This window comes from Onthophagus taurus, chromosome 11 (genome assembly GCF_036711975.1).
Source record: "Onthophagus taurus isolate NC chromosome 11, IU_Otau_3.0, whole genome shotgun sequence".
Classification (NCBI taxonomy): Eukaryota; Metazoa; Arthropoda; class Insecta; order Coleoptera; family Scarabaeidae; genus Onthophagus; species Onthophagus taurus.
The window spans coordinates 8539044-8566756 of record NC_091976.1 but is presented as its reverse complement, the minus strand read 5'-3'; the positions used below and the strand labels follow the sequence as shown (position 1 = coordinate 8566756).

At 33.2% G+C, this 27713-nt stretch overlaps 1 protein-coding gene across 2 annotated transcripts in view; it reads right to left on the bottom strand.

The window, feature by feature from the left end:
• The window catches only part of LOC139431950 (ras-related and estrogen-regulated growth inhibitor-like), a 37754-nt gene extending 10443 nt beyond the window's left edge, over positions 1-27311 (bottom strand). Inside the window, exons 1-2 of one of the 2 annotated variants that reach the window (XM_071200261.1) lie at positions 26869-27311; positions 1527-1647 (exon numbers count right to left, since the gene is read on the bottom strand). The gene's annotated coding sequence lies outside the window, so the exon portion shown is untranslated. Of the gene's footprint in view, positions 1-1526; positions 1731-26868 lie in introns of those variants that run through there. The other variant, XM_071200260.1, reaches the window with a different exon arrangement.
• Between the last annotated feature and the right edge of the window lie 402 nt (positions 27312-27713).

The window sequence follows — 27713 nt, the reverse complement described above, 5'->3', positions numbered from 1 at the left end:
CGTTTGAGCTCTAGTGTCTCGCGCCGAATACAACTTAACGAATTTCGTAAAGGAATCGATTGCCACCAAAACGTAACAATAACCTTTTTTCGTTTTTACGAACGGTCCACAGTGATCCCAATGAATCCCTGCAAATGGTCGTTTGGTTACAGGTAACGGATGAAGAAACCCTGGTTGTCGTCCTCTGGGTTGCTTGTTCATCAAACAAACAAAACAACTCGCAATGTATCTTCGAACATACCTCTTCATTCGCGGAAACCAATAATTTCTCTTGATCCTGGCTACTGTCCGATCAACTCCAAAATGACCGCCGTTATCATGAAATCTTACTACCATTGACTTCCAAAGAATCCCCCTACTCTACTCACCCTTGTTGGACTCTTGAAAAGATAAATTTGTGAGCTGTTGTGGGCTCAAGTGTTAACTTTGTCCTCAAGTAGTGTTTTGCCTGTGCTCATTTTTAATAATTATTAATATTTGTTTTAATTAGTTGGTAGTATTTTTTTAATAATAAGTAGTTTCTTATATTGGTTTTTAGTTTAGCTGAGTAGTTTTAAACTTTTGGTAGTAGATTACATTATTTGTACATTTTTTGTATTTTTTATTTGTATTGTAGATATTTAATTAATAGATTTAGTTCATTTAATCAATTAGTTGTTTAGTTTTTTTAGGTAGTAATAGTTGTAGAATTATGACCTCCAAGGGAACCTATTGTATTGTCCCTGGTTATTTATTTTTATCTGGTGGGCGCTGGTTTTACAAATCTTGGTTTTACGTTTCCATAAACTTTATTCTTAATTTCACTTAAACTATACATATAAATTGCGATTAGTTATATAGGGAGCCTTGCTCCGCGTGTATTGAAGGGGTACTGTTTCGGTGGGTGTTAACTCGAAGACTGAATAACTGATACGAGTTGAGCTCGCAGGCTCCTTCTTTATTTTAGGTCATAACTAAAAACCCTTACCTAAACACCGAAATATCACCCCAACGCATTCCCACACTTCACTCAACCCAATAAATAATGCGATAAAAAACCCTAATCTTACGACTCGAGACACTTCAAATCTAGACTAAACAAATGAGGCGATACAAATAAATCCAATATAAATGAACTGATATAATATAAACCTATCAAATCTAATATAAATTAACCAATATAATATAAAATCTAACAGTCCCGATGTGCAGTAGTACATCAACAATAAAAAAGATAAGAATGTTTAGAGTACAAAAAGATGGTGACAGGTATGTACTTTATGAAAGCAAAAGTTTATAAAGAAGTTTAAAAAAAATTGATTAATTTTAGAGCAATGAAATGGTTAATTGGATGTAACCGGCTGGACCTGAAAAACAAAACCCCATTACAATTGTACACCAATTACAGGGTGTGTAGTCTGCATTTTAAGATGTCCATGTTTACTTCTCCTGAACTAAGTAGATACTAAGTACTAAGTATTACCTACTGCCGTTCCGACCGAATTTAGTTTTACATGTACATTACCTGTAGATGAAAAATTACTTACCAATTTTTAGATATAGTTATTACTCCAGGTAATAAGGAAACTATTGCTCCCCCTGCTGAGGAAACTATTGTTCCCGCCGTTGAGGAAGCTACTGCTTCAGTTATTGAGAAAGATGTAGTACCTGGTAAGATGGAAAATAATTTACAATTTAAATAATTTTCGATAATGATTTCAGTGAAATAAGAATTTTTATTTGTTATAGATTGTTCTTCAACGTCAATAACATCTTTAACTTCCTGTGAAGTAACAACAACACATACTGGTAAAGTATCAAATCCATCATAGTTTCTCTATAAAACCCTGTATGTACTTTGAAATACTTACTTATCATGTTTAAATTTCGATACTTATAATACACATTTTAAATATTTATGCATATTGTAGACTAGTTGACCAATAAGGGCCAACAAGGGGAAAATTAAGTATTGACGAATTCGAGCGAAATTGCGATACTTTATTACCTGCGAACCTCGCCTCGTTTATCAAAGTGTAATTACGTATATGCACATCGAAGGGTAAAGGACGGCGATATCCCGCTGCCTACAAAGAATTTGCACTGCAGTTATATTTTTTGGGACCACAGTGCTATCGTTTTTTAATGACATTGTTTTATTTACCAACGCCGCGAAGTTTATGCCGTATGACGGAAAAAATTAAATTTTTATCGGGATTGAAAAATGAGGACATGTGGACAGGGCTGGAATTGAAGATACGTACAATGAGCGATGAAAATAAAACAGCTATTATTTGCATTGACGAGATGTCAATAAAAAGAAATTTGTAGTACTACATCGCCAGAGATGAAATTATAGGTTTTATAGACGATGGAGAGAATAAAAATTACATTCCAGCTAATAATGTCAGTGTAATAATGGTAACAGGTCTTCACAGCAGCTGGAAATTACCTGTAGGGTACTTCTTGGTAACGCAATTTAATGCTGTTCCATTGAAAACCGCATTGGTAGCATGCATTAAAAAACTTAAAACTGTCAACATTAATGTGAAAGCTATTGTAACTGATGTCAATTAAAAAATTTATTAGGGGTATCGCCAGAAAAACCATTTTTTGATATGGATGGAGAAATTGTAATATATATATATTTAACACCCCACATTTATTGAAGGCCACAAGAAATAAGTTGTTGAAAAGTCACTTTAATTTTCATAATAAGAAAACATCGTGGACATACATAGAAGAATTTTATAAAAAAGATTGCGAACAGACAAACGGACTGGCGCCCAAATTAACTAACGCGCATATAAATCCTTCCAATTTTGAAAAAATGAAGGTCAAATATGCTGCACAAATAATTAGCGACACCGTGGCTAGTGGCTTGGAAACGTACATGGTTCTAGGTATTATTTCAGCAGAAGCAATCGGAACCATTGAAGTAATAGATAAATTCAACAAATTATTCGATGTGTTAAATTCAAGAAACTTTAACGAAGACGACCTAAAGTATTTAAATATAATAAATGATTTTGTTGTCAGTATTAGGATAACGTCTAAAGATGATAAAGTAATCAACAATTCAATGAAATTTTTAACATCGTGGTTGATAACCATAAATGGCGTGAAGAAATTATGGGATTTATTAAAGGTTAATAAACTACTAACTACAAGAAATTTAAACCAAGATTGCCTAGAAAAATTTTTTGGGCGTATTCGACAGCAAGGGGCAATAATATTAATCCAACCGCCATCCACTTTGAACGAGGTTTCAAGAAGATTTTTTGCCAATCTTATTTTCAAAAGGGAAGCGAAAATTGCGCTGATGATTTCAGTAAATTTTTGCTGAAACTTACTGATATACAGACGGGAGATAAGGTGACTCAGATTGCTGAAGTGCCGCGCGAAGAGAGGGATCCCTTCTTTAATATTGATACAGACTATCGTAATCAGGATTTACCAGCACAAAATGCGTTTACGTATGTATGTGGTTACCTTATAAAAAAGGCCTTTGGAAAACATAATTGCGATTCATGCAAAGTATCGCTCTTGAGTGAAGAAGTTTTAGAAAGTGCAAAACTTTTTATGTATTTTAAGGCCAAAAACACAGATCATACATACTGAATGTTACAAAACCCTAGTACTGTACTTTTACAATATACAGGGTCATCCACGACGACCGTCCATTAGAACTATACGGTGTTCTGTCCAAAATAAAAATTTGAAAATTTAGTTTTAAGTATTATCAATTGCGTTCTCTTTGACTAAAATATTTTCAGATTTCTAGCACTTCCGGTTATACCGGAAGTCGTCACCTACTTTATTTTTTAAATGGAACACCTTATATATTTTCAGATATTTGGATTTGTCTGTCTTGAAGGTTTATGAATAAATTTACTTTTTGCAATTTGATTCGGCCGTTCTCGAATTATTCGAATTTTTCTAGAAAAATCTACTCCAGCAGACATTTGTTCAAAAAATCAGAGAACACTCGATTTTTGGCATATCAATTTAGGATTCAGAACATGCTTAAGCAACATGATGGAGTCTGTTTTGGTGCCGAGTACGGCTGTATAGAAAGTTTGGTCACTTTTCTATGGCACGTTAACTTTCCGAAACTTGGAAGTACCATAACATCATTTTTTTAAATGGCACCCCCCATATTTTATTACTTTGTCGTCTTCGGTGTCTCATTTTACATCTTTTATATCCGATATGTCCTATACCTAACATTTATAGTTTGGGAGATAATTGGGGTTTATTGAAAAATGCACACATATCATACAAATATCTTTATTTACTGTAACAACAAATTTACAATAAAATGTCCACAAACAAGAAAAAAAATGTATTATCAATGTTAATTCTTATCAATTTCATTCACTACCTCCCTAATAAATTCCTCAAAAGTGTAAAATGCACTTTCAATTAAGTGTTTTTTTATAATTATATTGAATTTACTTCTTGACATTGCCGCAATGGAGGGTGGAACTATGTTGAAAAGTTTTGGATCCCAATAGTCCATCGATTGTTGTGTTCTTGAGAGTCGGTGATATGGTGTAGCAAGTTGATAGCAAGATCTAGTTGCATAACTATGTGATTCGCCGAGTGTTTGGAAAGTATTCCTATTATCCTAATTGCTGACTTTTGTATTTTAAATATTCTATGGAACTCAGTTGACTATCCCCAGAATAGAATTCCGTATGATGCCACGGACTAGAAGAGGTTGAAATACGACATTTTGGCGGCTTGGTGTGTAGCTATGCTTTTCAAACGTCTTATGGTGAAAACCGCTGTTGATAACTTCTTTGATAGGGCCTCAATATGATGGTGCCAATCCAGCCGTCCATCGAGATGTAACCCGAGGAACCTCGCCTTACCGACACGATTTCCTGCTTTTGTGCTGAATATTATGCTTTCTGTTTTATTGTGATTTAGTTGCAGATTATTACTTTCAAACCATAACTGCGCTTCGTACATTGCATTGATAGACTTCTTCTGTTTTAGTTCACGCTTGTCTTTACTTTTTACAATGATTGATGTATCGTCCGCATATAAGCCAATTTCTTCATTGACCGTGGCAGGCAAATCATCCTTGGGGCACACCTTGTTTTATGTTTAATAACTTGGAATTTTTATCTTTCCATTGAACGTATTGTTCGCGTTCGGAGAGGTATGAGTTTAGGAGTTCTAGTCGTACTCCTCTTATGCCATAATATTCCAGCTTGTCTAAAAGTATGTTGTGGCTTACAGTATCAAACGCCTTGGTAAGATCTAATAAGTTGATTTCCACTAGTTCTTTGTTATCAAGTGCTTCTGTAATCAAATTTATGACATTCATCATCGTTGTTGTTACCGATTTTTTTCATCTGTATCCATGTTGGCAAGTTGTTAATAGGTTAAATTTTTCTAGGTAGTCAATCAAACGATTTGCTATAATTTGCTCAAATATTTTTGAGGAAGCTGGTAATATAGATATCGGTCTGAAATTGTCACATTGATTGCTATCACCTTTTTTGTGTACTGGTAGAATTTTTGCAATTTTTAGTTCATTTGGAAAACATCCTTCATTCACGCATTTGTTTAAAACCTTGGATAGAGGTGATGCTATCACATCGACAACTTGTTTTAGGAGGTTGGTACTGAAGTGGTAGGTGTCTTTAGTGTTTTTGTTTTTTAGGGATTGCACAATATCTATGATTTCAATTAGCGTTATTTCTTTAAAGTAGAATGATCTTTTATTATCTATTTTATGGTTTTGAAGTAAAGTACCGTATAGATGTGTATTATGGTGATCATTTTTTGCTTTGTTACTCAAATTTATAAAAAAAGTGTTCATCTCTTCTCCGCCTGCCAATTTCTTACCAACGCGTTCACTATTGATGACATTCCAGATTGCTTTCGATTTATTTGATGAATTTGATATAAAGTTTTCTTTTTGTTTTTCTGTTGTCACAGTTTTTATGTAAGTATATTTTAATTTCCTATAGATATTGTATGCTTCTGGACTACCTCCTGCCTTTGCTACGATATACATGGAATCAAGAGTATTTTTCAATGCGTTTAACTCAGGTGTGTTTATTGTATATTTTTTATCTTTGCGTTGTAATATGTATTTTTCAGGGAAACACTCGTCAAATTTCGCCATGAGTAAGGTATAAAATATGGAAAAGAGACTTTGCGCGGTCTCTGTTATGCGATTGTCAACAAGTATACTCATTTCTCTTAATTTTTCTCTGAAACGATTAATATTTGAAGGAGCAAAGTTTCTTTGTTTTGTTTTGTTTTTTCCAGGGTGTTTTAGCTCTGTTATGGTGAACTCGAGCATTTACGCAAGATGGTCCGACATATGGAGATTGATAGTATTTGCAACGTACTGAGATAGTTTCGTATTTATGAATATATTATCGACGCATCTGACACTGTTGAGCCTGGATGGTTCATTAAAAAGTGGATGAAAGTTAAAAGAAGCTAATATGTCCCGAGTGATTTCTGCATTTTTATCTGTTCCATTACGTGAAAATTCTAGATTAAAATCTCCCATTATAAATATGGTTTTGTTCTGTTCATCCTGCAAATTTTCCATTAGATCCTATAATTTTTCAGTAAAAATATTTAGGTCTCCCAGTGGAGAACGGTATATAGCTATTAGTAGTGTTTTGTTTTCCACTATTTCAGCGACAGCCACTTCGATGTTGACTTCCGATGATATAGGTATTAAATCTGGGCATTCCCTGGCCTGTATGTTGCTTCTGACCAGGATTGCTACCCCACCATGTGTCCTATTCTGTCGGCAGAATGCAGCGGCTATATGATAATTTGTTATGTTTAAGTTATGTAGTATTTCAGCATTTTGAAAATGGTCTGTTAAACTTCCTTCTGTATTCAGAAATTTATCAAGTGCGTCTATTTTCTTCGTTAATGATTGTATATTAAAATTTATTATTTTTTGAGTTTTTATACACGAGAATGTCTTATTTCCTTTTTCTGTTAGGTTTTGTGGGTGCGTCTGTAAATCTGTTCGAAAAAACGATTCACTCTGGTTCCCGTCGGCCACTATAATTGTTTCAGGTTGAATTTAATTTTGATTTGTTATTACTTTATTTTGTTTTTTTTATATACTTCTTTTTTTTGTGTATGGGATTTCCAGGAAGACCAGGACGCCATAAATTGGCTTACTGATGGAAATACCCTTTGGCAAACTCTATACTTAGTTATTTTAGGCCCACTTTTACCACCTCTAGTTAAAGTGGTTGTTAACTTTATCTAATGGTTAGCGCAAAAATCGGCTTTTACCACCATATTTACCTTGTTGATAGCGCTAACTAATAGTTATTTTCGGTCTATCCGTAACTATCATTGATAAACTTGGTTGAAGGTATTTTTAACCAGATGGCGTAACATAAATCTAACCTAAAATCATAATAAACGCTTACGTTCGCTCAAAACTCCATAATAGTGATTAAAACGGTGTTATTGTCGTGTTATAAAAGTGTTACACAGCGATAGAATAAAAAATCATGGATTTCGAAAGGTTTGAAATTGATGAGCAAGAAATCTTGGAGAAAATTAATTATCTATTTCCCATTCGAGGTGAACGCGTAATAAAAGACAGAATAGACCACGCCCGCCATCAAACTAATGAATTTATTAAAAGATTTCGATTATCAAAGGAATGTGTGTTTTCACCACATTTTAGCACAAATTGATAATGACATCAAACCACGAACGAGGAAGTATTATATATGTATAGCACCTAGTTTTTATCAGTAGAAGAATTAATAATTAATTTTTTTTAGAAATTTTGTAATCCCTGTTTCAAATAGATTGTTACTTACTTTAAGATTTTGAGTTTGCTACAGGCAACATGTTATTGGGTGTAGCTGACTTGTGGAATCAGCGAATCATTAGCTTCAGGTCAATAATAGAAGATTAGTAGTTATCAATTATTAATAATAATAAACTTTATAATTATAAAAAATAATAAACAAAAAACGTTATTTACAATAAATATGTACATTATTATTATTTAAATATCGTCAACAAGTATTTAAAAAATAGATTAACTGTCTTTTTACTTTTCCTTGTTGTTTGCAAAACCCAAACGTTATTTTCCACGTACTAACGTGCCTATTTTTATTTTCGAGGACATTTTTATGATCCGCCACCAAGTCAAGTAAAAGTGTTATTTCTTCAGGTTTAAAATTTACCCCCCGAATACGCTTTTCAGCCTGATTTGCGGTTTTTATTTTTTCGTGATCGTTAATTGCCACTAACAGAACTGACAGGTTTATGAGAATTACTCACGAATTACCGACCATTACCGACGGACAAAGGAGATAGAAACCTGTAATACCTCTTTTACACGTAGTCACCAACAGTCATTATAATATTCCCCTATATTTTTACGTTAACTACTACATAGCCTATACATTAGTTAGATCGAAATGGTAAAAGTCGTTTCGCAGTTAACTAATAGATAAACGTTATCTTATAGTTAGGCTAACGACCAGTTTAACTAGAGGTGGTAAAAGCGGGCCTTAATGTATTACTTATATTGTAGTATTCTTTTATGCCAATAAACTATTATTATTATTAATACTCTTGGAAGGTTCTTCGAGTACTCCGTTCCTTTACACCTTAGGAAAAACTTATTATTAAATCAAAGTCTTCTCAATTTATTCCCACCGTCCCCATTTTCTGACCGTGTTTAAAATTAATAAACTGCTCTCCTATTTGATTATTTTTATTGATAATAAAGTTTCCCGAATTTTGTTGTTTTCTTCTTTCCCTTACCGAAAACTTGGATTCTCCGACTATAACCCCAAAAGCTACTTGGAGGCGAAAGAGTTCCTTAACTCTCTAATAATAAAGTGGCGCCCAAGAACCGTCAACAATCCGTCAAGAGCCAAAGTCCACCTTTTCTAGGACCGTACCAGAAAAGGGACGTCATATTATAATTCGTTTGACTAGTTTCGCCTTATAGCCATCTTCAGAGACTACAGTGAAAAAATATTTGTTTTACAACTGACATATTGTTTTAATCTAAACTTAAAGTAATCAATAGTTAACAAAAATGACTGGGACCGGGACTTTATTTTAATATTAATTACTTACTCGTTAAAAGTTAAAAGTTACATCCAGCTCTTCAAAAAACATTTATAAGATCGACAGATCATGTTGAAAAAATTTTATAATTCCAAAGTATATTACAAAAATCCAGTGAAATTTTGATGACTAAATTAAGAAACAAAAAAGCAGATTTATCGAATAAATTTAAAATAAATAACATCTCAAAACACCATTTTCATCCAAGAATCACTAGCTTATCCAACACCACATTCACCAACAAAGAATGGGAATAACTAAACAAGGGTCATAAACAAGGTCATAAATACAGCATTACACCACAAGAACACAGCCTACCTAAAATTTCAATAGAACTAGAAACAGCAGCTCATAATACTACGGATGAAGAATACTTGAGAAAAGACCTTATCGACTGGCTAAAAAGAAAAGAGAGAGAAACCAACGAGAACACAACATCTACAACCATAATTGATGAAATAAACACCTTACGTAAGATTAAACATAAAATTAAGTCTAAAGGTGGCTACACACGTAACTGCAAACTTGACAAGCATGCATGATCAATCTTTTTGTATAAGCATGTAAAATCTCTCTTCGACACCACACGATACAAGCATGGTATAAGAATATAAGGTAGAACCGAAAGGATTCGATTTTTCAACCGTTCTGCGCAGATCGTCGTCTAAACGTCACAGCTTAATGGCGCCATACTAACTGTAGTTTTGTTGTCAACGTTTAGTTTATGTAATTTATAATCTGTAATAAAGCTTATTATGATTATTGTTATTATTATTATTATTTCCTTTATTTCTCAAACTTAAAATTTGGTTACATAATTTGTATAACGACCCATAAGAAGATAAGTATATACAATATTTGTGTAAAGTATAACATTAAATATACATTGTAAAAAACAAAACCCGCTTCCCCTCACAGCATCACTACACATCCCCACACCACGCACCATCAACTCCCCATCACTCTCCGTATCCCAGCACACGTCTGCAGCACCACCGCCTTCTGCATCCGCCTGTAGAGTTCCGGTGCAAGGCCCATCTCCTTGAGGCTCTTGTGAAGCTTCACTAGGACCTCTCCTGTGGCTCCTATTACCACAGGCAGGATACGCACGCTCTCGACGTTCCACATCTTCTTAATTTCTTCAGCTAGCGGTACGTATTTGCTGATCTTTTCTCTGTTGGTTTTTTGCCATGGTTACCTTGTTTTCAGCCTTTTGGTATATACTCGGTGGGATGTATACTTTCTTCGTGTAGTCGAGATGTTTTCTTATGAGTACACATTGATATGGGAAGGTGTCGCAATATTTCGTAAGCGCATGTTGGTCGTTTACTTGTATCTAAACTTGTAGCTTGGCATAGGTATTCTTCGCGTTGAACTTCTTTACATTTGGTAACGGTCGTAAAGTACTTATCTTTACTTTCTGCTAGGTACGGTTGGGGGATGTTGAGAATAAGATAATGGGATTGTTGTTTAATAGGTAATGGAATTAAGTGATAATACTGGTAGATTGTCATTTCAATTAAAGGAAATTGTAACAAGAAGGTGAGAATGTGGCCCTTCATGTACACTTTTACTGTTATGGTCTTTTCTATTTGGTAAAAATTATCATCGGTCGAAGTTAATAGAACTCGTTGTTCGACTAGTGAAGACTGAATGAAACGTAAATCTTCCAACAGCTCCTGTGCCGGGATGATCGTCGGATGGTATGTTTGCAGTTTAGCGAATGACTGCTATTGCTAGATGATCGACGATTATTAAGGCAGAGTTAACGGCTACTTGTAGTGACGTTTGTGCTCTCATCAAAAGATTAAAGCGCGCCTGTTTATCACCCTGATCTTTAATATGTTGTGTAATCGTATTTATACGCTGAGCTACTTCATGTTGATTTTCTTGAATAGTTCTGATGTTATCTTTGAATATTTTAAGAGTTCCTTGTGAGAGACGGATTTGAGCCTCTATTATTGTTGCTAATTCCTGTTGATATAATCCTATTTCTGTTATCATTTTGTCGTATTTCTCAGCATCTTCTGCATCTAAATTACCAGATACTGCTTTTATAATTGAACCCAAGAAGTTCATTGCTCCTCTGCGATATCTGCTTGTCGGGATGAGTTGTTGTTTTCCAAAGATTAATTGTTGTAGCAGATCTTTGATATTCCTCATAAGGGTCAGGAATGCTGTTTGCTCGGTACCGTTTTCTGTTGTTTCTACAAATTTCATCAGTTCGCCATATTCTTTTGTTAATTTGTCAATTTGTATTGCTAGTGGTTCGCGGTCACATTGTACCACCGTTGTCCATTGGCTGACCTGGTTTTTGGCTGTTCCCAGATGTAATGGAAATAAAGGGCCGATTAACGTTGTTATTCGGACGTCGGGTCTTGCCCAATTTACGGTAATATCCCAGTAGTCCGAGAAAACTTTTGATTTCGGTTTATGGTAGGGGGAATTGTATGATTCCTCTAGTTTTCTCTGGGTTCGGTTTAACACTCTTGCCTGTTATAATATGTACTAAATATTTAATTTCTTTCTTGACAAATTCGCATTTTTGTAGGTTAATTTTAAAATTAGCTGAATTTAAACGGTCGAAGACTTTAATTCGTTTTTTTATATGCTCTTGCAGTGATGAAGAGTAAATAACGATATCATCGAGATATACCAGGCATGTGTCTTCTAGTGAACCACGTAAAACTTCGTCCGTTAGGCGCTGGAAGGTAGTCGGGGCGTTTTGCAATCCGAAAGGCATTCTTTTAAATTCGAAATGGCCCTGTTCGATACTGAACGCTGTTTTTTCTCTATCTTCCGGTTACATTTCGACTTGGTGGTAGCCTGATGCCAAATCGAGAGAGGTGAAATAGTTTGCCCTGCCCAATTTATCTAATATATCGGCAATGTTTGGAATTGGATATTTGTCTTCTATCATTCTTTCGTTTAGTCGTCGGAAGTCAACTACCATTCGGTTTTTTATTCTTCCGTCTTTTTGGGTCGTTACGATATGAACAGGTGCGTTCCAAAGGGAAACGCTTTCTTTCACGATGACTTGTTGTAGTAATTCCATAGTTTGTATAAGATGATGTTTTATTTTATGAGCAAAAGTTAATTGTTGTCCCTCTATATGGAATAAATGTTTGTAATTCGATAATAATGCTTGTTTCTTCTCTTCTAAATTTAGATGATCCAATTTCAAATTCTTTTCAACACCTTTTTCTCTTGTGAATAGGCTTTGTTCGAAATCGTTACGTTAATTGCTCTTGAGACGTGTCCTGGGGAAAATCCTGCGTCTCAACGTCTTCTGTGTATTCGACGTTTTCATCGATATGTCGTTCACCACAGTTATCGTCCGTTTGGTCGTCATCAGGATATTGGACATAGATATTGGCTTGGGTTGTTTCTGATGGAAGCTCAATATTATTTGACATCCATTGTCTCTTTGGAGCTGGTCTGTTGATAGATGAGGCTGGACGTTTGTTACTATTGTCTATTTCCATCGGTGTTGGTCTAAATGGTCGTTGTTGAAATTGTGCCGGTGTTCTCACAAATGGTTGATTGTTTCCTTGTCTGGGATAAACATTGGACGAGGTGGCAGTATTGCGGGTGGAATAAATTTATTTGGCTGTCCATACTGTTGTGGCATAACCATGGGAGGTTTTTGCATCGAGTTTGGACGTAGAGCTACCATGGGATGTGGTCTGATAATGGTACGCATTGGCGATGTAATTGGCTGCCTTGTATTAAAAAGAAAACGCTGTTTCTGGGTGTTATAGTTAGTAATTTCCAGGGCGTAACCTTCTGCACTCTCAATATCGGTGGGCTGTCGTAGTTTAACTTCTAAAGCAATGTTGGGATTTATCAAGTCTAATCCAAATAGATAAATTCTCAGAGCTATCTGGTTGTATTGCTTCTGTTTGAGATTGCGGATCGCTACATTGTTTTCTTCCAAGTTAACCTTAGAAAGAAGAGTGTAAAGAGTTGATTTAATATTATTAGCGTAGCTGGCTGTACTGTCTTCTTTTTGTGGAACCAAACTATTCAAATCATAAACAAGAACCTCTTCGGATCGTTTATCACCGAATGAATGAATTAGAATTTGTTTAAGCTCGGGCCAAATGGTGGGTGTTTTATTTGCATCTACCGCCTCGCGTGCTTTGGCACGTAGTCTACCCATAAAAATCATTAAGAGTCGTTTAGATGTGCGAATTTCTTCTGGTCTTGCAGGTGCTGTTGGTAAATACTCTTCAATTAATAATTCGCAGGCATTAATATAACTCTTCAGAGTTATTCTGTCTCCGTCAAAGACTGGTATCAAATCTTGATCTACTTTCGATATTTCTCTTGCCATTTCTATTTCGTTGATTGCCTCCAGTAAGTCGTTTAAATTGTCCAGAGCGTATTAGGTTTAAGTCGCGAAAATGAAAAGGAATAAAAGAATGGCAGAAATAAAGATACTTACAGTACGATAAGAATAAATAAAATTGTTGTCATTGATTCTCTTTTGAGTAGTCCCGGAAATCGATCGGCAATTGGAGAGGATCCAAATTCCTCGGCGGGTTCTACTTTTCTTCTTTCTTCTCGTATCCGGTAATAAAAAACTTGAAAGTTCACCACAAGTGTTCCGTAAGTCAGACCGATATTAGGCACGATACAAGATTTAATCACTAGCGTTTACCGGATCCAACTGACTGCGCCAAATATATTATTTAACTGTTATTTAGAGTTTTTTTATTAAAAGAACGTTTTAATTACTTAACTTTTATTTAAAATTATAATTTATTACATAAGACTTTATGAATACGGAAGCATAACTCGAACACCGCGCAACGATTGGAGTACTTCGTGGAGTCGGAATTACAATTCCCCGATATCAAAGTACTCGCAGTTATTTATAACAATTAATTGCTGACGCTTCATATTCGGCAATTACAGTTGTGAAGGGACGGCTACATTTGGTAACTTTATAGGTTGTACCTCAGTTGAAACATATCCAGAAAATTTACCAGCAGCGGAATTGTGTATTGCCGCAGGTATAACGGCGCTATAATTATTTTGTAAAATATAATTATAATAATAATTATAAACTTATTTTCAGCTAATCCAATTATCACTGCTGATGTAGACCTACCAACTGTATGACAATCCGAAATGATATTGTTACCTCGCACCGAAGGTATATTAAATTATAAATAACCTTATGTTATAATATCATTATAATCTCTGCAAAATGAAAAAAAAATTAAATTTAGTATGTAATAAATTTATTTTTTATTGGGATATATGATGTTATTTTAACACAAGCTTTATTCTTTCTTAATTCTAAAGAAGTGATTATTTATACAGATGATGAACAACTAACTGAAGCTGAACAAAATGGTAAGCTCAAGATAGACATTTCTATACTTAATAAAAAGATAAAAGCACAGAGTTTAGAAATAAATCTCCTTAATAATATATTAAACAAATTCTTTACTCCAGGACAAGTAAAATATATTAAGTCGGAAAAAAACTTCGTCAATTGGTCTTCGGAAGATATATCTTCAGCTATATCTTTACGAAGTGTTAGCCCGAAAGCCCATAGATATTTAAGGAGCAATTTTGTTCATTTCCTCATCCTCAGGATAACAATTTAAAGGTTTTTTCTTTCATGATGCGCCACATTTAATAAAATTGGTTAGAAATAATTTATTTGATAGCGGATTAAGATGTGGAGTTCATGTAGCATCGAAACAATGTATTAAAAAATTATTGGATATCCAAACCGGTGAAATTAAACTCACGCCCAAAATTACTAATTTGCACTTAGATGTTGCTCACCAGCACCGCTAATATGTTAAACTGGCCGCACAGGTACTGTCACACACGGTAGCACAGGCTTTAAGATGGTGCGGCGAGAAAGGTCTTATGGGTGACGTAGATTGGGAATACACCGCCAAAATCATTAAAATTATAAATGATTGGTTTGACCTGTTCAATACTAAAACAAAATTTTCGAGACAAAGTAATGCCTTTGGTGTGGACATTGAACAACAAACGATTCTTTTAACTTTTAAATAAAGTTAACGAAGAAATAAGAAATATTAAAATGGGTAAGCGGACAGCACTTTTACCATTTCAAAGAGCTATAATATTGAACAATAAATCTTTAGTTTTTATATGATTACCTCCAAAGACAATATAGTGTACAATACATACTAACATATCGCCTCAACCAAGATGTTGTAGAAAACTTCTTCTCGTATATCCAGGCTGCTGGAGCAACAAATGAACACCCATCAGCTCTTGATTACCAATATAGAATAAGGTGGTATGTAATGGGCAGACACTCGTCTGCTGTATTTACAACATATGAAAATACTAAACCGGACGAAGATGAATCCTTGATTACCATCACAAATGCAGAGGAGTGTTTAACAGATTTTGTTCAAACCTTTAATAGAAATCCGAATTTAGAACAGGTTACGGAAGAACAGAATCTTATATCTAGTTTCACTTCGTTTGAAGAATTTGATGCGGAAGATTATTTACATCTTTTAGAAGAATACGAACAATTTACTGCTGATAATGAAGTTGATGAAGCAAATGAAATTAGTGATGAAAGCCTTACCTATATTGCAGGCTATGTGGCCTTTAAATGCAACAAAAATATATACATTATATGAGGATAAGGAGTATACAATCGACAACACACAACAATATTCGTTCCCTGTCAAAGGGACAATTATTTTATCCAAAGGAGGATTTGATTAATCTTGCCAAAATAGTTAAACAGGAGTTCCACAGTTTCCATGGAAAATTATTACTATTACCGAAAGAGTCCAAAATAAAAGTAACCTTTCGAAAGAGGTAATTTTACGAATGGTAAGAGTCTTTACGTATATTCGACTAAGAAACCTCAATCTTGTAATAAGTAATAACAATGTAAAAAGATTAAATGTATATAGATGTAAATAAATTACTTCGATCAGCTGGAGGATGTACTTGAGAGACAGACCTTTAACTACGATAGTATCGTCCTTATGGGTGATTTCAACACATGCCTTTTGATAAACGATTTGCGCTGCGAAAGACTTCACTTTATTACCTCCTCCCTAAATCTCTCGATTCTGCCTTCTCCACCTACTCATCACCTTCCAGTGTCGGATTCCCTTTTGGACCTTATTGTGACATCTTGAATGGAGAGGATACTTTCTTATGGTCAACTGCCACCTCCGCACTTTTCTAACCACGACCTGATTTACTGCGCGCTTCAGGTCAGACGTCAACGGTACTCAAGTCGCACCATATCTACTCGTAACTACGCCCAAATCAACTACGAAACCTTGGTATCTGATGCATCTGCGATCGATTGGTTGCCTTTATACTACATGTCAGATATCGACGCAAAAGTCGATTTTTTTAAAACAGAATTGAAGAACTTATACGATCGTCATGCACCCTCAAAATTGCGTAAAACAAAGCGTTTGCCTGCTCCGTGGCTCAATAACGAAATCAGAGATCTTATGCGTAAGCGCAACGTAGCTAAGGTCCTTCTTCGCCGAAACGCTTCCAATATTAATAGAGAAAACTACCGCGTTCTACGGAACCTCTGTAACCACCGATGCAGAAATGCCAAAAAAACTTACATTTATCAGAAGTTATCTTACACAACACCAAAAACGTTTTGGAGGATCATGCGTTCTCTTGGCGTAATTCAAACTCCTTCCTCTCATAGTTTTGATTGTAATTGGTTAGGTGCATATTTTGCCAATTCGCCTATTACTCTTGACGAATCAATCAAGAAACCAACATTGCTCCCTATCAGTGGTTCTGCTCTTGTCAATTCTCGGTTTTCTTTCACCATGTCAGATGAGTCTGTGACGTTTAAAAAAAAAATGTAAAACGAATCAAAATAAATTTTAAATAATGAGTGAACCAAAATAGCTCCCCCCCTTGAGTCCCTATTTTGCCTGCAGTTCAGTGGAGACGGCTGGGTTCGTAGAAAAGGGGCGCCACACCATTTAATAATAGGGACTCCACCAATGGTGAAATGTGAGGGGTTAATAATAAAAAAAAAATAATAATGGTATGCACTTCTCTTTATTCAAAAAAACAAAAGGAGGAAAAGAAATTAATAAACACGAGGTATCGAACAGTATTTAAAAAAAAAAAATTGGTGAATAAATCTTTCGACAACAAAAAAAAAAACAAATACAATGACCGTAAGGTCACGCAAACTATATAAAAGAAAAAAAAATTGATAAACCAAAAGAAATGATTGAAGTTAAATTTAAATCAAAGAAAAATTTTCTAGGCCTAGTAAATCTTTTTAAAAATAATCCTAAACAGGATGTAAATGAAAATGAACGTAAAAAAAAAAGATTTTATATAGTTCTAACAAAATCGAAAAGAACAACAAAAAAAAATATAAAGTTTAAAAAAAAAAATTAAATGATAATTTTTTTTACAAGAATTGATTTTAGTTTTAAGTTAAATTGAATTAATGATGTTTTTTTTTTTTGAATGAAATTAAAATTGAACCGGTTGAAATTTTTCCACAACGTGGTTACCTAGGCCATCTTCAATCGTGTGAAGAATACATTAAAAATATCTTTTCTGACCTTATTTCTGAACCTTAGAAGCTATGGTTCCAATCCACAGGAGCGGCGGCGTCCTTGGGATGACGAGGATAAAAAAGGGATAATTCCTTCAACGGATTGAAGTCGAAATAAATGTATAAATATTGTCCACAAGTTAATGCCCAAAAATTATTGCCAAAATTTATAACTCCAAAGTAAAAAGCCTGAGTAAAAAAATACGTCTAAGACTAATTGCAATTATTGAAAATTAATTGATTAAAAAACATACCTGAGTTGAAATGCGGCTTTAAAATGTTCGCGATTGTACCAAAAATGTTCTTTTGAACGGCAAATAAAACCAAAGAATTTTTAACAATAAATTCAAAGGATATTCAGAAAAAAATATTCCCGAACACTACGGAAAACCAAAATCTAATAACTTTCCAAAATGGTTACCAAAATCTGAATTCCACTAACGTCTGTTATCGGTAATTCAATCGCAGCAAAAGAGGGCTAAATCAGGTTGAACCTCGCTTAAATAATATGCGGAACTTTAAAAAAACTTGTTTAAAAAGGCGTATCAAAATACGGCCTCGGTAAAAACTCAATAATTGAACTTGAAAATTTGAAAATTATACAATAAAATTAAAGAAAAGGGCTCAAAATATGTAGGAACAATAAAATAATTAAAATTTAAATTTAATTAAAGAAAATTAAGAGTTCAAAAACTTAGTGGAAGGGGTAAATGATTAAGGAGCAAGACATCTATGGGGCAAGGACTAAATTACGCCACTCCTGTAGACCTAGAACAGAAATCTTAATCGCAAATTTTAAAACGGTAACAAGGAAAATTAAACAAAAATCAATACTGTTCGATAAAGATGTTATATAGGAAGGGTTCTAAGGGAAAAATAAACCGTTACAAGTCTCAGGTTCGGGACGCTCTTGCAAAAATGCGGTTTACAAGTGTTGGTGCTGACGATGTTAGTGTTAGGCAACTCCTTCCCATCTTGGACATAATTACTCCACCATTACTTCATATCTTTAATTTGTCCATAGAGTCTTCGACCTTTCTTGCAATTTGGAAACAGGCCTGCGTTGTTCCCATTCCTAAGATTAAGTGCCCTATTCGCCTAAGTGATTTTCGGCCAATATCGATACTTTCCGTATTATCTAAGGCACTTGAACGCTTGGTGTACAATCAAGTGCAGGAGTACCTTGATAAGCATAAACTAATTACAGACTATCAATCTGGTTTCCGACCAGGCCATAGTACCACATCGGCACTCATCAACGTTTATTAAGCGTAACTGTGACGATCGACGAATAACCTTGTTAGTTTTGCTGGACTTCAGCAAGGCATTTGATGCTGTGGATCATAGCCTACTGGTGTCGTCTCTGTCTGCTATGGGCTTTGCCCCTGAGTGCGTTACTTGGTTTAGGTCATACCTTTCTCAACGTTCCTTTTGTGTGCGTGACATTTCATCTTCTTTTTCTGTGTTTCAAAGTCATAGTGGTGTGCCTCAAGGAAGTGTATTGGGTCCATTACTCTTTTCAATTTTTATAAACAGTGTTACCAAATTCATTTCATGCAATTATCACTTATATGCGGATGATCTTCAAATCTATACATCAAACTGTGAATGAGCTCCCGGTGTCCATGGCGCGGCTTAATGACGATCTGTCCAGGATACTTCACTGGTGTAAATGTTTTGGCCTGAGTTTGAATATTGTCAAGACACAAGCTATAGCATTCAGTTCAAAACCTTTACTTGCAAAATTTTACTCTTTCAATGATACGCAACTGATACTTGGTGACAATGTTATACACTTCACCAATACGGTCAAAAACTTGGGGGTGACAATGGACTCAGCACTGTCTTGGCGGTGTCAAATTCAGTCTGTCTGTAGGAAGGTCTATTTTTGTTTTCATTCCTTGCGTAAACTTGGTTGTTTCCTTCCCCTTGCTGTCCGTCGTAATCTTTGTTACTCATTAATACTGCCCCACATAGATTATGCTGATGCGGTGTATCCCGACCTAGCAATTGCCCTCCGTAACAAATTGGAAAGATTGCAGAACAATTGCCTACGGTTTATTTTTGACCTGGGTAAGTACGACCATGTGACACAATATCGAAATCACCTTCGTATGTTGACTATCGAAAAGCGCAGATCCTTCCGTATACTGACTACATTATATAAAATACTTTCTTCTCGGACCCCAAAACTAATTTAATACAACTGTTAATTTACACCATTATTAAAAAAGAACCACTAACTAAAGCATAACAGTGATCACTGCTCCAGGAATAGCAAATCAAGAGGGACATAACGTAGTTTGTACTATTAACCTAGCTACTGTGCGTCAAAAGTTGTAATACATTTTCCGAAGGTACTAAAACGTTAAAAAATAACGAAAATAATTTTTTTTTTCAAAAATTATAAGCGATCGTGAACATTTTTTCAAGTAAAAGTTATGTGAAATTATACTGTCTACCCAACTGAACAAAAAAAAATTATAGATTTAAAAAAATAGCGAAATTAGTACTCACATCCGGTGTAACCGAAAGTACAAAAAGAAAAATCCGTTTTAGCGACCTAACTATGCATTCCAAATGGTTTTCTTATATCACCAATAATAAAGAAAAATATGGGGGTGAGCCACTTTTGAGGGACACCCGGTATATATTATTTTTCTCCTGTATAAGCTATGTGGCAATAAACTTATTATTATTATTATTATTAAAAAGAAAAAATAAAATAAAAAAAAATTGTTAAATAATTAATTCGTTTACTTCATGTATCCATAACAATAATAAATAATCAGTCATTATCTAACTTTCCAGTTTCTCCAAGAATTATTAAAAAATAACTTTTCCCACTACTTATTTCTTTACCTTTTATTATAACACGACGATCGCAAATTGTCTTTACATTTTACTAAAATTTATAAATTTTAAATTAGGGCGCCAGCTATTGTCGTCTAAACGTCATCACAATCTGCGTACGGTTATACCTTGTATTCTTATACCATGGATATAAGTGTGCTTGAACAAGCGCCAGTTTGCGGCGTTTGCGGTTGAACTATGTCAAGTTTGGACGACGATGCGCTCTCACTGGCTGCTTTTTGCCTTGTCCATAAGAGGAAAACGAGGAAGAAGAAACGTGATATATGGTGTAAAGAGCGGTTATTGAAAAGAAAAACCTACTCCCATATTAATTTACTGAGTGAATTGAAGATATATCCACCTGACTGGCAATTATCTGAGAATGAACGAAGAAACTTATATGAACCTTCTGTCAAGCAGTGTGCTTGGTACACTCGTACGGTTTCGCTTCCGCAAGCTTGCATGATTAAAATTCAATCCATTATTAAGCAGATTGTACTAGCAAAATGTTTGTGCGAAATTATCCTACAAACGCTAAAGCATACTTCTACAAAAAGATTGATCATGCATACTTGTCAAGTTTGCAGTTACGTGTGTAGCCACCTTAATTCGTTAATTGTCACTAATGCTGACAAAAATGCAGGTTTAGTCATTCTAGACAAACCTTTATACATTACAAAAACCTTACGATTTTTTAACGATAACAATTTCATAGAAATAAAGAAAAACCCTACAACCGCCTTTCATACTAAAACTAATTAAATAATTAAATCAGCACAAGAATTTCTCATTCAACAAAACATATCCACATTTAATCTAACACCAATGAACCCAAATTTTGTATTTTCTTTGGTATATTCATTGATTAAATTACACAAAACTAATTATCCAATAAGACTTATTATTTCATCAATTGACTCCAGTACTCACAAAATCTCTAAATTTTTAATACAATTCCTCAAAAATATTATATAATTTAAAGCTAAATTTATTGTAAATGACAGATTAGATTTAATTAACACTATTCAAAATACTGTATTACCTCAAAATTTCACTCTGCTCTCTTTGATGTAACAAATCTTTACAAAAACATACCTGTTAATGAAACTTTGATTATAACAAAAACACTATTCAGTAACAAACTTAATTCTACAGAATCACAACATATTTACAATTTACTAAAATTATGTATTGAACAAAATTTTTGTTCTTTTAATAACACTTATTATAAATACGACACGGAGTGTTATTATCCGACATATTTTTGAATGATTTAGAACATAAAGTCTTAAATAACGACAACACCAATAACAAAAACATTGTATTATGGCGTAGGTATGTAGATGATATTCTAGTTGTCTGGGATAATAACAACAACATAAACACAATAGATCATTTTCATAAATACATAAACACTTTCAAATTTTAACATATAGATCTATTACATACCCAGGTAACATGGCATATAGCATACAGCGTATCTTCCGTAAATATAATATCAACATATCATTCTGAAATAACAATACTATTTTCAAAAAACTATTTAATGCTAAAGATAAAATAAGTCTGTTAGACAATAACGGTGTATATAAACTAGAATGTGAAACTTGTGGTGCCACCTACATAGGTGAAACAGGTAGATCTATCAAAACATGTATCAGAAAACATCTATTAAATGATAATTCCAATTTTGGAAGACACATGACATTACACAGTCATGATTTTGATATCAACAAAAATGTTTCACTTCTTCATATCCAAAATAAAGGTTTCAAATTAAACCTCTTAGAAAACTATGAAATAGATAATTTCAAAAACAGAAACAATAATCCACACTGTCTAATGACCAGGTTCATTCTTCCCAAACACCTTTATACACTTTCCTATCTACCCCCTTTCCCCCAAAGTAAAGAGGACTTATGTCTTTGGCCGCACATATTTCGCATGCTTTAGGGTACCGCGGCTACCTGTCTCCTTTTTTACCCACCATTCCTTATTTTCCTTCTTCCTTCAATTTTCGAATAATTTAAACTCCCAATTTAAATATCTATCCAATTTTCCTTTATTAGAAAACTTACACATTTTTTTTGTTTTTGTAAGCGTTTTTTTGTTTCTTAACCTATATTAACAACAATGTTTTTACTATGTTTTATAATATATAAATTCAATATTTAAATTTCAACTTTCAAATTTCAACTTTTCATTTTCTCAAAGATTTTTTAAAAATTTAATTATTAAAAGTTTAATACAGTTTCCTACATTTCAAGTTCAAACCCAAACTCATCTCTTTCTACAATACAGGTGTCCCGTTAAGGGTACGGAGCGGCTATATCTCCAGCTTCGCTCTCGCTTTTAAATATTCTTACGTGAATAAAATACATCTAAAACACGCATGCAATACAACGTTTTATCCACATATTCTGATTCTAAATTCATTTAGAATCAGAGTCGCCTAAATTTCATCTGATGTTACCAAAAATGATTTGACATTTTACTCTGACAGCAGCTGTCACCTCAAAAATCATTGCAATTAACTAAAAAAACATTGGGAGGTGTTGAATTGTTGCTGTTTATCGACTCCGTTTGTAACATATTTGTAAAAGTGTGAAAGTTGTAAAGATTGTAAAGGTAAAGTTGGTGAAAAATGGAAGAAAGTGATTATGTTCCCAAGAAGATAATTCTTGAGGAAGCTGAAGAAGCAACTGTCCAATTATTGCCTGCAAAGTCCAGGGAACATTACGAAAAAGTATTTTCTGAGTTTAATGAATGGAAAGGAAAACGAGAGGTAATAACAATAAATGAGGAAGTCTTGTTATCGTATTTCTTAAATTTGAAGAAGAGGTTTCATCCATGTGGTCGAAGTATTCGATGCTGAAAGCCGCTATAAAGGTCTATAAAAACATAGACATAGGAAAATATGGTAAGCTCACGGCCTATTTGAAGAATCAGTCAAGAGGATACCAAATGTCTATTAATATAAATGTTAATGTTAATATAAATAATAAATAGGATGTGATTGATTTAAGATTGTATTTTTCATTATTCCAATTTTCATTATTCATTATTTTTCATTTTTGTCAACATACACTATATTAATTAATTCATTTATGTATACATATATATTATTTTTCTCCTGTATTGGCTATGTGGCAATAAACTTATTATTATTACTATATCTGAGTATAATGTACTGAACGATATCACTAATTTGTTATCACCTCCACGAAAAAGAAACAACCCTTTTGAAGATTGGTCCCAAGCAATGTTAAAAAGAAGATTAGTAAAAACTGAGAGAAAATTAAAGACTGCCAAATCTGTCTTAAAGAGTTTTATTCCAAGGGATGTTAGCAAATTGCCAACATTTGCGGGATCTCTTGTAGTAATGCAATTATATCACAAAAATCGTCAACCTTTCTGGAGATGAGAAGCAGACAGCGTGTTATTATATCATAAATCGCCATCAACATACCAGTTTCTTAGAAGAAAAGGCGTTATTTTACCATCGCCATCGGCTATTTATACTTGGCTCAGCAAGTACACATTTTACCCAGGCCACAGCAAAATATTGTTTAGATTGTTAGCCTTGAAAATAGAAAGCATTTGACGAAATGGCCCTCAAGAAATCTTTAGAGTTTTCAACAAGCAGAGGAATAATTGATGTATTTGTGGATCTGGGAGAACTGGGTCGCACATCGAAACATGCAAAACAAGCCTTAGTTTTCATATTACAGCAAGTATCATCGACCAAAACGTGAGCAGCAAATAGAATAAATTAATTAATCGGATTTTCGGTCAGCAGGATTAAAAGTAAAACAACATTTTTAAAATAGCTAATATTTCGATTGTTGATGACAATCTTCTTCAGAGCATTTTATTGCTAAAAGATTTTACAAAGAAAAAACGTAACTCGAAGTGGCGTAATATCTCAAAATTCGTCAAAAATTAATTGATCAAAAACATGTTAAAATTCAAAAACAATCAAAATTGAGCAATGAACCATTAAAAACTCGAAAAACTTGTTTTTCGGAGTGAGAACACCAATCCCAAAATTCAAGATGTACAGGGTGGTTCAAATTCGATGTCCGAATAGGCTAACTCGAAAACTATAAGAGTTAGAAGAAAAGTAGCTGACATGTCATGATCTCGTTTTTCGAGAAACTGCTAATGCCGAAAACCTCATAGCGCTATCGTCTTTTGTTTTTCCGCTAGAGGCCAAAATTGAAAATATCGTAAAACCCGCAAATGTAATTATCTTGGTTATTATTATAGGTGGAGTATTATAACTAAGACATTATATGGACACTTTTTTATAGAGAATTTGATGACGTAGTCAAAAGAATTTTGTCGGTTTTAGATTTTGAGATATTATCACAATTTTCGTTTTTTTAAATAGAAACAACCACTGATTATTCGCTTAATAAATTCGATATTTTTTTCTGATTACAAAAATATAGGATTTGACAGGTCTATTTCTTATTGCTTTAGAATAAAACTAAAAATAAACTTTTCTTTTAGTGTCGTCGAAGAAATTAAATTTACAGTTTCCTGTAAATTACGGTTCTATAACTAAAGATTAAAAAAACATATTTCTGATATTTGAAACAAATATATTTGTTGAACTGTTTAATTTATATATGTTTTACACAAAAGTTGGAATAGATTGCATTATTTCACATTTTTTATTAAGATTTAATGTTATTTTTAAATGACTTAATAAATTATCGATAGATGGCGCTCATAGGTTTTTTTTTAAAATTCAAATAAACATAGCAACATTTGTTTGTATTCAAAAATTTTCTGAAGTGTCACTTTAAAAATCCTGTTTTTAAGATCGATTACGAAAAGTTTGACATGTTAGAATGTTACATATTAAAAAATTATTTGTTTTTAAATACCAGAAGTTATCTTCGTATTTAATTGTTAACTTTTTAGATTTTACCTACCGCCCCGTAACTTACAGGAAACTGTAAATTTAATTTCCTCGACGACACTAGATGGAAATTTTATAAAAAAAGTTTTTTTTTAGCTTTATTCTAAAACAATAAGAAATAGACCTGTCAAACCCTATATTTTTGTAATCAGAAAAAAATAACGAATTTAATAAGCGAATAATCAGTGGTTGTTTCCATTTAAAAAAACGAAAATTCTCATGATATCTCAAAATCTAAAACCGAAAATTTTTTTTTGACTATGTCATGAAATTCTCTGTGAAAAAGTGTCCATATAATGTCGTAGTTATAATACTCCACCTATAATAATAACCAAGATAATTGCACTTATTGGTTTTACGATATTTTCAATTTTGGCCTCTAGCGGAAAAACAAAAGACGATAGCGCTATGAGGTTTTCGGCATTAGCAGTTTCTCGAAAAACGAGATCATGACATGTAAGCTACTTTTTTTCTAACTCTTATAGTTTCCGAGTTAGTCTATTCGGACATCGAATTTGAACCACCCTATACAGTATAAAACAAAAATTCATCAAACGTATGAACATAAAACAAATCTGACAGCTTAAGGAATGATCTCATCGAACTACTGAAAAGGAAAGAAAAGAACACCAAAACTGAAGAGATTTCTAATTGGGAAGAAATTCAAACATTACGTAAGATTAAACATAAAATTAAAGTCAATTCACTGATTGTTACAAATGCTGACAAAAACGCCGGTTTAGTCATTTTAGACAAACCTTCATATATTTCAAAAACTTAAAATTTTTTTATTGAAAATAATTTTATTGTAATTAAGAAAAACCCAACATCTAGTTTTCACACTAAAACTAAAAAAGTAGTTAAATCAGCACAAGATTTCCTTAAGGAACATTTTGTTACTATGTTTAATTTTCTACCAATGAATCCAAAAACACCTTTGATTTATTCATTGATCAAATTACACAAAACTAACTTCCCAATAGACCTATTATTTCTTCCATAGATTCAAGTACTTATAAAATTTCAAAATTTTTAATACAATTTTTCAAAAATATAATTCAATTTAAAGACCTATTATTTCTTCCATAGATTCAAGTACTTATAAAATTTCAAAATTTTTAATACAATTTTTCAAAAATATAATTCAATTTAAAGCAGATTTCACTATAAACAATAGATATGATTTAATTAACATAATTCAAAACACAATTACCAAACAATTTCACTTTACTTTCCTTTGACGTAACAAATTTATACACTAATATACCATTGTCCGAAACCTTGATTCTTTCTAAAAATATGATAAGTAACAAAATTAATCAGGTTGATGCAGAACATGTTTACAATTTACTGAAAATATGCACTGAACAAAATTTTTGTCAGTTTGACAATAAATTTTATAAATATAACGAAGGCTTACCTATGGGATCTCCTTTGAGCGGCCTTCTCTCGGATATTTTCTTTAATCATCTTGAAAATACAATTTTTGATACTAACAATCCTCTAAATAAGAACGTAACCCTTTGGCGTAGATATGTTGATGACGTATTAATTATTTGGAATAATGAGAATGATGTCTCTATTAATGAGTTTCATAATTACATCAATAATTTACATAGTAATATTAAATTCACTTTGGAATTATAAAGCGACAACCAACTAAATTTTTTAGATTTAACTCTCATTAAGAAAGGAGAATTAATTGAATTTAAAATTTATAGAAAACCCACACAAACTGACACTGTAATTCCTAATCTTTCTTTCCATCATAATTCTCATAAAGCTGCAGCTTTCAGAGCTTATATACACCACTATCTGAACAAGATAGAAATAATGAATTTAATATCATTAGATCTATAGCAATTAATAGGGGTTTCTCAATACCACAGATAAATTCTTTAATTAAAAAACTTCAGATAAAACATCAACTTAAAAATTCAACCACTTTACAACCACTCACACAAAATAATAATTTAATATATAAGTTAACTTTTTCGTTATAGTGAAACTATTTTTAAAAAGTTAAAAACTTATTTATTTTAAACTTGATTACAAAAAGACACTGAATCTAATACAATGAATATTGATACTAGACTGAATTAACTCTAGTTGAGCGCATTAATTTATTACGGTGATTACAAAAGAATCTGCTGATCATTTCTTTTATATTTCCTTTGTTCTCGGCTTATAACTCCTCCGGGCCGATTACGATAATTACAATAAAAGATATTATAAGCAAACAATACATAATGTAATCGTTAATAT